Below are 11,438 nucleotides of genomic sequence, written 5' to 3'. Positions count from 1 at the left end.
CCTTGAACATCTCATTCAGTCACTCATCAGCTAAAATAATTTGAAGGCTAAAATTTTTGCATCCCCAAGTACCAAGGTCCCTTCAAATAAAAAGTTCTTAATATTTTTTTCTGTCGTGGAACCTTTTGACAATCTGGTTAACACTGTGGACCCTTTTTAAGAATATATTTTAAATGCATGAATTTAAATACAAAGGAAACTAATTATATTGAAATATAATTATAAAACGTTTTATATTTTACAGAGCCCAGGTTAAGAACTCTCGCTTTATACATAAATCCAGGTTCAACCTAGTTCACATCAGAACATATGTATAGTTGAAGAAGACATACATTTGAATTATATGCAGGTTGGGAATCTGTGAGGGGATACAGTTGTAGGGGAGGCATGCAAACTGATTCAAGATCAACCAAGTCAAGAACAAAGCTAAGATTGGTGGGGGAGAGGAGGTAGAGTTAAAAATATAGTAGTAATTCAGAGACTATTTCCCTGGTAACTGATGAACTCTCATGAATAGGTTGAAGTTCTAGACTATGGAAAATAGTTTTCAGTTTATTTCTCTCTTTTATATTTTTAAAAAATATTTTTGTCATCCACATGAAAGGGCTGTGACAAATTTAATCCAGCTGGCAAAGGGTTCCATCTTCAGGCCATGCTGCCAAACATAGCCTCACTTTGGACCCCTGGGGCCTCTTGTGGACCACCAAGTTTAGCAGTGGACCACCAAGTTTAGCAGTAATTGCTTGAGTGATAGTCTTTATTCCAGTTCATGATGGTTATTTTTGGTGCTCTAAGTGGTGGGAAATTAAGAAAACTTTTCCAAGGCAGACTGTTCTATACAAAGTTGTAAAGTAATATCCTTCTAAAAGCGAGTTACTACTGAACCCAGAGCTTACAGCCATTGCTATAGCAACCAGGGTTCTAACAGAAGTAGTCACAGTCTCCATAGTCATCAAGTATCACCATAGCAACAGGAACCTCCATAAAGAAAAAGGAAAAAAAAATCTCAAACTGTCAGTTGGAATAAAAGAAGCTAGTGGGGGATTGGGGGTTGGGGGCAAGCTGAGTCTGAAAAGAACACAAAGATGGAGCAAGGGCCATGGTGAAAAGAAATGATTGCCTAGAGACTGAACAAACAAGGGAAGACAGAAAGGAAACAATGAGAAAAACATAGGTTAGTGATGAGACTAGAATAACAGGAAGACAGAATAAAAGCTGTTACTTCAAAATGAAATGGGGAAAAACATGTGAGTGAGAAGCTTTTATTTATGCCTTCACAGAGGTAGCCTATATGAGTGAACTTGCACTTTGGTTGACAGGGAGTTGGACTTGGTTGGAGTCCAGAGTAGGAGCTAAAATCCTCACTCTGCAATTAATGAATTACTTGAGTCACCCAGAAAAACTCCTCCTCCCTGTGCCTCAGTTTCCTCTTCAAGACTGGATAGTCTCTAAGGTGCTTTTCATCTCAAAATCTATGATCCTATTACTTGACCATTAAAATAATTTTCTAAAGCATCCATTAATGTCAGTACTGATATTTAAGAAAGAATTGATTTGACTCAATGAACATTTGGTAATGGTACCAAGAAAGTACAAGGCACTATGATGGACGCTGGAGATACAAAGTCTAAAATAAAATAGTCCTTATTTTCAAGGAGTTTATTTGAAAGATGGAAGGATACACAGAGAGGAAAGAAGCAGAATATAACACATACAATTAAGTAAACACAAACACAAAATAACACAAAATCATGGAGCAAGAGACTGAGACAGACACGGATACAGGGACAAAGCAGTCTTATAACTGGGGTGAGGTGGTAATCTTGTGTAGGAGCTCTCTACTCTGCATCTACTGCCAGTCTGGATCCAACTGGATAGAACAAGGTAGCCCTCCCAGAATGAACTCATCACTTCTAAATTTACCACTATGGTGCTAACTCAAGACTTGACTGATTCATCTCTCTTCTGGAAGGGGATTAACTCCTCTCACCTCTGATCGGAGGACTGGAGAGTGAAGTACAAAATTTTTTCCAATGCCTTCCTTTACAGAGGGCAGAAACTGGACCAAGGTTACTCCACTTTGCATCTACTCTCCAGATAGGTTTCAACTCCAGGTCCCTGCTCCACTTCTCACTTTCCTGTCTTTTTTTGTGTATGTTGTCTCTTGTCTAAGGCCCTCATACAATGATTATTTGGAGAATAATTCCAATTATATATTTTATTCATTAGAGGCATTGGTGTGCTGTTAAATGATTAACAACTGGCTCTTTGGAAAAGGTGCATAGCACACTGTTAAGTTTAATTTTCATTGTTATTTTTTCTGCATTACTTTCTCAAGTCTAGACTAAAAAAAAAACCCAATAAACCAAGCACTCATTTGTAGCATTTCCTGATGTCTGAGGTGTAAATGCTCACAGTGAAGATTTAACAGTCACTCATAAACTCTGAGCTGGCTCCAATATACTCCTGGATTGAGTGGACTTTTTCTTTAATCTAAGAAAGAGAATTAAGATAATGATTCTGGCACCATTGAAAAATAAATGACACTGTCTGTGGAACTAAACATTGCCACAGGATAGTACTTTTCCAGGTTCTGGAAAAAGCTGAGGTGAAAGATGTGACAAACAGATTGATTTTCAGAAAGAGGATCCAGCCCTGTCTGGGAGAAACTCTTAACAACAGCCATGATAAGAACTCACATTCTCAAAGGATCTTACAGTTTATAAACCACTTTCCTTAGGATAACTCTGTAAGATTCTCCATTGAATATCCTTGTTTTCCTGTTTAGAGAAATGAACAAGAACAAAATGGAGGGAAGGATGAGACAAGAGTCTGAGGAAGAGAGGGAGATTTAGAGCCAGAGAAGGAAACCACCCAACTCTCTAAAGCTATGAGGTACAGAGATGGTAATGATCTGTATTTGGAGAGGGCACTTCCTCATCAGGGAATTTTCCACATCAATGAAATTACAAGTTCAGGCTGAACTTCACTTTGGATCAAACTATTTTATTGGTGCCCTGTTGGATCACCCTTATAATGGATGATCCCATAATATTTTAAGGTTTGCAAAAGCACTTAAATGCTATCTTATCTATGCTTAAATGTTATCTTATTTTAGACTAACAATTTGGTTAGTCTATTACTAAATAGCCTAATTTTGCAGATGAGGAAACAGAGGGAGATAATGGTTATATAACTTGCATGAGTCATGCAGCTAGTGCCTGAGGTCAGATTTGAACATAGGTCTTCTGGAATCAAAGTGTAGTGTTCTATCCACTGTACCACCTAGCTGTCAGTAATTGTACATAATACAGACTTAGCAGTAATAATTGGCATTATATAGAAGGCAATTGGGTGGTGACGTGTAATGTGCCAGGTCTGGAGTTATGAAGACCTGAGTTCAAAATCTAGCCTCACACTTACTAATCGTGTAACCCTAGGCAAGCCACTTAATCCTGTTTGCCTCAGTTTCTTCATCTATAAAATGAGCTGGAGAAGAAAATGACAAACCACTCTAGTATCTCTTTCAAGAATACTCCAAATAGGGTTGTGCAAATGTTGAGGGCCAGGGTGGAGTGCTGTTGACAAGATCAGGAAAGACCTTCTGGGAAACTGTTCTTTGAGACTGTGCTCATTACCATCCGGAATGGCTCTCCATGCCCCCCAGATGTTGCTGTCTCCGTGAGACAAACATGGGAATTACAGAAAACAAGGGACATGTAAAATTGATGTCCTCTAGGCTAACAGTCTTTAAAGACAATAAGACTGGCCAAATCACTGGGACAGGAGACGAGCAGAATGTCACGTAGACTTGCAGTTTCTGTCTATATATACCCGAACCCTTGGATCAATAAATAGAATTGGTCTATCTTTTCCCACCTCCCGTGTCTCTTTTCTTCACCACTTCACCGAGGTGTGTAGGGATGCGGTCCGTCCGCTACATGAAAAGTCAGATGTGACTGAAACAAGTGAACTGTAACAAAAAAGTATTTATATAGAGATTTTAGTTTTGCCAAGTGCTTTGCAAGTATTAGCAAGTTGAAACAGCAAGGTTCTTGAAAGGAGAGGCAGAAAGTACCAACACCCTGACCATTGTGTCCTTGCCACTTCTAATCATTTGGACAAAAGAGGCCAGTCAAGGGCCCAAAATTCCAAGGTCCCTAGAAAAAATCTGAGGGACAGCAGCCCATTTATGTTTCCTCTTCTCTTGTCACTATTTGTCCTAGACCTTCTGGACTAATATCATTTTGAAGAATGAAAAAAATACATCTTTAACAAAGCTTTGCAAAAGGTATATTATCTTGTTAGATACTCCATTCCAATTTGTTATTCAGAAAATATGTTAATAGTATAGAGAAGTCACTAGACAAATTCTGTGTTGCCTTCTGAGGTTTTATCTAGAATATAACAACTACAATCTTCTAAGATTTCATAATAATGCTATACTTATTAGGTTGTTACTCAACAAAAATAAGATTTGTCTTCTTTGTCTATTACCAACACTTGCCTATTTTTTAAAAATTCTAAATTTAGTAGTCATAAAAATCCAAATAAGCAAAATAAAAGATTTCCCATCACATTATAAATTCCAAGTTACATATAATTTGGTCTTAAAAGTATAGAATAACAGAATAAAAGGACAAGTTTCCAGTTTGCTTCTATGCTGCCCCTTTCTGATCTTTTTGACTGCCTTGTGTCAGTTATATGTGAGGGAACAGGTATATTACATAGGGACGTATGGATGGGCTTGTCACCTGTATCTTTAGAGGGAATGGTCACATTCATGAGACCACACACCCCAACATCTTAAAGTATGTTTTTACGTTTTGTTTCTAGTGTTATGAAAACTATATTTACATAATCCTGGTCATATGTAGTCCTGATAGTGCTTTTATCAGTAATTCAGTAAGCCTTTATTAGACTTCTCCCATGTGCCAAGTTCTGTGCTAAGTGCTGGGGGATATAAGGAAAGGCAAAAGATGGTCCTTGCTCTCCTGGAGCTAACAGTCATCACTGTATAAACACATCACATGTCTTCATGTATTTCTTTATATTCTTCATAACTGTCATTTTATAATGTTTTCTTGGTCTGACCCCATGATTTCGTGGGTTTGGATAGCTCCTGGTGAGGCAATTTCTTTTGCCAGTGGAGACCAGAAGTTGTTTTCTAATTTAGAGATGCCTGGAGCCCTGAGAGGTCAAGTGATTTGTCCAGGGTCATGCAAACCACTCATTATGTTAGTGGGAACCCTTGAATTCTGGTTTTCCACAATGCCCCAGCTCCCTCTCTATCCGCTGCATTACACACTCTCTCTGGCAGGTCTACTGGCATTTCTTATGGGGCAGTAATTGTCCCATTATCTTCCAGTGTCACAATTTGTTCAGTCTTTTCCCAATCATTATCCCCAAAGATTTTTTCCAGTTGGTTTTAGGTATTAAAAAGAAAATTGCTACCAGTATTTCCATGCAAATAGATCTCTACCCCTCTTAATAATATGCATAGAGAGATCTATATCTCTAAATATTTATATATGTGGATATATCTATATTTATCTGTTACTCTACATAAATCTATCTAGTACTTGCAGGAGAATCATTAAGCTATAGGAAATGGTTTATGGCACATGTATAGTGTACATTATTTGCCTTAGTTTCTCATCTGTAAAATGAACTGGAGAAGGAAATGGTAAACCACTGCAGTATGTGCCAAAAAAAAACAAAACCAAAAAAACCCTAACTGGGGTCATAAAGAGTCAGATATCACTGAAACTACCAAACGACAACGATAGTGTATATCTCTTACTTTCTCTATTGCCACTTCATCATTCGAAGTTACCTTCATCCTCCTCTCTGCCCATGTACTCTCATCTCCCCACTCAGCCCTCCTTTCTCCATACTGTATTCTTAGAGAAGAAAAATCAGATTCAATGAGCCAGTCAAATTAAGAATCCAAACCAAGTGAATTCTGGCAGCACAAGAGATGAATTAGAATTGGCAGAGGATAGAAGAACCAGGCAAGCAGAGGCCAAGCAGCTCATCATGATCCCTTTGGTGGTTTCTAGTCTTAGAAACGAATTTGATTATATTCCACAGCCCGTTGCTTTTCTTAAGTTTTTCAAATGTATCATGTGTAGACAGAGCCCCCTGGTGGAACTTTTTTTTCCAGGAGAATTAAAAACAAAGAGGTATCAGACACCAGAACCAACAAATCAATAGCCCAGACTTTACCTCTTGGGAACCATATGTTACAGGATTTCTTTTCTATTTAAAATAATTTTACCATAAATTTAATAACTACCCACTTAAACATAATCAAATAAACCTAAAATATGGAATAAAATCTTAACTCAAATTTTTAGGATTCATCCAAATAAAATCAAACAAATCAACAAAGTATTTTTTCAGTGTTTTCTGGAGTTCTGCTCCCTTTATCCTTTTTTTTAAAAAAAGTAGTTATATTCATAAGATCACAGATTGAGAGGTGGAGGCTACATCATCCAAATATCATTATAAAACTGAGAAATCTCAGGACTGTCAAGGTCAAGTAACTTGCCTAAGGCCACGCAGATAGTACGCGCCAGAGAAAGACTTTGTATATACAGCTCTGGTTCTGCTGATTTCCCTTTGCGTCATTCAGATGGGTCTTTGCTTATTTTTTCTATACCTCATAATTCTCTTTTTTAAATGCCATCATACTCGAGCATATTAATGTGCAAAAGCAGCAAGGTAAAACAGTGGCTAGAGCACTGGGCTTGGAGTAAGAAAGACCTGAGTTCAAATCTAGTCTCAGACCTTAACAGGTTGTATAACTCTGCTCTTTGTCAAGTCATTTAACTTGTTTGCCTCAGTTTCCTCAGCTGTATAATGAGGACCATAACAGCATCTGCCTCACAGGAGTATTGTGAAGATCAAATGACATACTATTTGTAAACCTCTTAGGACAGTGTTTGGCACATAATAAGCCAACACTGAATTCGTGTTTGTTTTCTTATTTTCTTCCTTTTTTCTTTCTTTCTTTCCTTCCTTCATTCCTTCCTTGAAGAAGCAGTGTACTATAGTGACTAGACAGCTGGCCTTGGGGTCAAGATATCCTGAGCCATGTGACTCTGACACATACTGGTTGGGTGAACTTGGGCAAATCACTTAACCCTTCAGTTCCCATGACGATTCTCTGGGATAATGTGGCAGAGAGAATTTCCTCATCCAAAGGTTCCCTATACCAATGAAATCAGAGGCCCAGTTCTTATCATTGATATACCACCATTTGGTCAATAAATCTCTATTTACTATACATACAATTTGTTTCTGATCTTTTTTTAACCTAATAGGACAGAGCTGCTTAAAGGAAACACTTTTGCAGAAAGAACTTCACATTAGGTAGAACGTAGCTTTTATCTATTCTAATGGTTTCCAACATCTATACTGTGTCTACTAAGTAGCCTAGATTTTACAGTTTAAATTTACACACTCTCTAAACCTCCATTCACCAATAAGACTAAAGTGGAGAGAACATCTTGAATTCATTCTCCTACTACCTAGATTACCTAGATAGCAAATTAGTTAGAAATTAATATTAATTGAAAGTAGAAATTTAGACCATCTTTAGGTCATATCCCAATGTCCATATGATGGTTCAGTAGATAGAACACTGAATCTGGGCTCAGAAGACCTGAGTTCAAATCTAGCCTTATATATTTAATAGCTGTATGTTCCTGGATAAGTAATTTACTTCTCTCTTCCTCAGTATTCTCATGATAAAATCAGGATAAAAATAACACCTACCTCCCAAGGTTGTTGTGAGATAATAATAATTGTGAAATAATAAATGAGATAATATTTGTGAAGTGTTTTGCAAGTCTTAAAACACTATATAAGTGCTATTCATCATCATCGTCATTGTGTCATCCAGGGCCATCTCCAGTCATCCTGAGGAATATCTGGTCACTGGATTCAGATGGCTCTGGAGAAGAAGTGAGGCTGGCAACCTGCACAGCCCTCCCTCACTCAAAACAAAGTCAAGTGCGAGTCATGTCATCATGTCTCTGATGGCGTGGTCTTCTTTGGCAACAAAGGATGAACACACATCATCATCATCGTGTTACATATAAAGCACATACAAAGATGAGAAAAGATTCCCTTCCCTGATATAACTTGTGGTCTAAAATGGAGATTATGACAGACACACACACACACACACACACACACACACACACACACACACACACACATATACAAATACTAAGTTTAGCACATACTCTGGCTTCACTCTTCCAGAGTGAAGATGGTTATATCATCCTTTAGGGCTATATGGATACCCCTGAGGGGTTTGGAGTATCTTTCTCTAATGCAATTTATTTCAGTTCTCATTCTATGTGTGTATCCCCACTACGATTGACCCAGTTCCATTTAATCATATTAACATGTATTATATTTTACAAAAGGATATTTGCTTCAAAGATTTAGCAAGAATTGAAATACAAATATCCTTTCGCTCCCCAACACTTCGGGAGGGGAACATTTTTCCTAATACTATCTTGATCCCTGGGGAGAATGGGCTCAAACTTACCTAGCATTGATCCTACTAAGATTACATGCACAAGAGATATTGCTGCTGGTGAGCTCTTGTCTCAGGTACCATTAGGGTGAATCTGAAAGGCTGGGCCTCAAAACTGTGAAGGCGCTAGGACAAGCAGGCAGTGCCAATACTAGTCTTTGACTAGAAGCTTGTATGTGAAGGGAAATAATATAAAATAGGATTAGAAAGGTAGATTGGACGCAGATTATGGAGGACTTTAAATATAAAGCCAAAGAGCTTTTTTAAATCAATATTTCAGAAGGAATATGAATAGTTATTAGATTATCTTGACAGCCGTGTTGTAGAAGGGAGAGAAAGGAAACAGATCACTGGAGATATTATCACAGTCCTCCAAGGGAGAGGAGCTAAAACCTTGATCAAGATTGGGGGTTATTTGAGTGAAGAGAGAGGATTTCATTTTCCCCCAACAAGAAATATTGTAGAGGTAGGATGGATAGTACTTAGCAATTGATTGGACGTGGAATAGGAGAGGGGAGAAGCAAGGATACCTGGGAGGTTTTGACTGGATTATTTGAAGGTCTGTGATGTCAATAACGGAAATCAGGAATTTGGGAAGATGGGGCAGGCATGGGGGAGATGATATTGAATTTAAGGGACTGGTGGGATATAGAAGTAGAGTTTACCCAGTAGGACTGGAGTTCTTGAGAGACTGAGCAATGATTTGCATAGAGGTGATAATTAAGGCAGTGGGAGTGGATGAGACTGTTGAAGCAAATGACAAAGATGAAAAAGAAGAGAGCCTTAGGAAGCACTCACAGTTATGGAGTAAAAGTGCTATAAAGAGGCTCAACCTGCCAATTAGACCTGCAAAGATTGGTCACCCAGGGAGGAGAGCCGAGAGAGGAGAATCATGGATGCCAAAAGAAAATAGCATATTTAGTGTAGTATAGTAAATGCAGCCCTGGACTTGGCTTAGGAAAATGGAAGCTCACAGATTAGTTATATGACCCTGGGCAAACTATGTAACCTCTCTCAATCTCAGTTTCCTCATATGGAAATAATAATAATAACAATACCTTCTTTAAGGGGCTATTGTGAGGATAATACATAGCATTTTGGGAATTTTTAAGGTGCTATATAAATGCTAGTTATTCTTATTGATTTTGAATGTTTCAGAACTGTTAAGACAGATGAGGACTGAGAAATTGAATTTGACTTGAAAGTTTCATTTGTCACCTTGGAGGGAGCAGTTTCAATATAGCGCTGGAGTCAAAAGCCAGACTGTGAGAGGTCTAGGAGTGAGATGGTGGTAAAGAAGTGGAGGCAACAACTCTATTTTCTAGGAGTTTTTGGTGAAGGGGCGACAGTGTAGCAAAGAAGAAAGAACACTGACTGCACTCAAATTTCCTCTGTGATACTATCTTTGTGACTTTGAATAAGTCACTAAACCTTCCTTGATCTCAGTTTCCTCATCTGTGAAGTGAAGGAGTTGAACTACAAGGTCTCTGAGATGCTTTCCTAGCTCTAGATCTATGATCCAATGAATGGTTGCTTGAGGAGGGAGGTTGCTTTCAGGGAGGTTACTTAGAAAAGGAGACAGCTCAGAGTATAGGTAACAGGGAAAGAGCCAGGATAGAAATGAGACTGGAAATGAGGAGGGACAACGATGACTGATGAATCAAGATGTTGGCAGAGACTGGAGGGAATGCAGTTTGGAAGGCATGTGAAGGGCTTCTCTTTACCAAGGAGGTGGATCACTTTTTCCTCTGAGAATATGGAAGAAGGAGATAAATGACAAGTACACACAAGCTTTTAAGTGTGGGGCTATGAAGGAATTGAAGTAAACAGCTCCATTTATTAGGAGCTGTGTGGATTCAGCACTGGACTAGAGTTAGGCAGAATTGAATTCAAAACCAGCCTCAGTCACTTTTTAATTGTGTGGCCCTACCTAAATCTGTGATTTAAATTCAATTTGCCTCAGTTTTCTCAGTTATAAAATAGAATTATAACAGCAACTATCTTTCAGTGTTGTTTTAAGGAATAAGAGGTATTCATTGTAAAGGGCTTAGCACAGTGCCTGGCACATAGTAGGGATTAAATAATGCTTACCTCCTTCACTTTTCAGTAGTAGCAGATGAGGTCATACTAAGTGGGCATGAGGATAGAATCAAGAAAGAGAGGAAGGTTTGGGCAAGGTGGTAAGGAATCACATTAAATTGAATTATATGGGATTTACTTCTTTCCTTGCCCTAGCACCATCCTCACATCTTTTTGTGTATTATAGGTCACATGCTAAAAAGTGAAAGGAAATTATATGGACTGTTCAGGGTATAAAGGCCTGCTCTTCCTTGATGGAAGCATCTGAAGATTAGATGATATGAAAAACAGATAGAAACGAAACTATCAGATTCATAAAAACCTGATCTGAGGCAAAAACACATCAGGTTCCAATCACAACATCCTCTCAGAAACAAGTTCAAAGGGAAAAAATGATTGGTTCATCAAGTTCTGCTTACTACTCGAGGTTCTCTGATTCCACATTGATACTTTGCTAAATATTCTACTTTGCTTGCAATTCTTAAAACCAGAATTTTCCAGTTCAATTCTAGCAAGCCTCTTGGAGACAGGGTCTGTTTTCTCACAGTTTATGTTCCTCACCACACCTAGCACAGGATAAAGAAGCCCATAGACACCTCTTAAATAGGCTAATTGGCTGAATGAATGAACAAATAGGTTGATCCGTAGAGAACAGATTACCCAGAACAGAGAACAAATCATGACCTAATGAAAGGGTTTTAGGATATTATTATGTTATGACTTTTAATTTTCTGAATTTTACCCTGTAGCTTTGGTTAAGTGAAACATGCATCCATAACAAAATGGATAAATTAAATCTCCTCAA

General features: G+C 38.1%; 1 long non-coding RNA gene across 1 annotated transcript in view; it reads left to right on the top strand.

Annotated features, from left to right (window-relative positions):
• The first annotated feature begins 1,034 nt into the window (after positions 1-1,034).
• Positions 1,035-11,438, top strand: part of LOC140511686 (uncharacterized) — a 52,340-nt gene continuing 41,936 nt past the window's right edge. The window contains exons 1-2 of the long non-coding RNA XR_011969634.1: positions 1,035-1,174; positions 2,789-2,895. This is a non-coding gene — a long non-coding RNA (uncharacterized lncRNA). The remainder of the gene's footprint in view (positions 1,175-2,788; positions 2,896-11,438) is intronic.

This window comes from Notamacropus eugenii, chromosome 6, assembly GCF_028372415.1.
Source record: "Notamacropus eugenii isolate mMacEug1 chromosome 6, mMacEug1.pri_v2, whole genome shotgun sequence".
Taxonomy (NCBI): domain Eukaryota; kingdom Metazoa; phylum Chordata; class Mammalia; order Diprotodontia; family Macropodidae; genus Notamacropus; species Notamacropus eugenii.
Note: the sequence above shows the minus strand (reverse complement) of the source record. Positions and strands in the feature narration are given on the sequence as shown.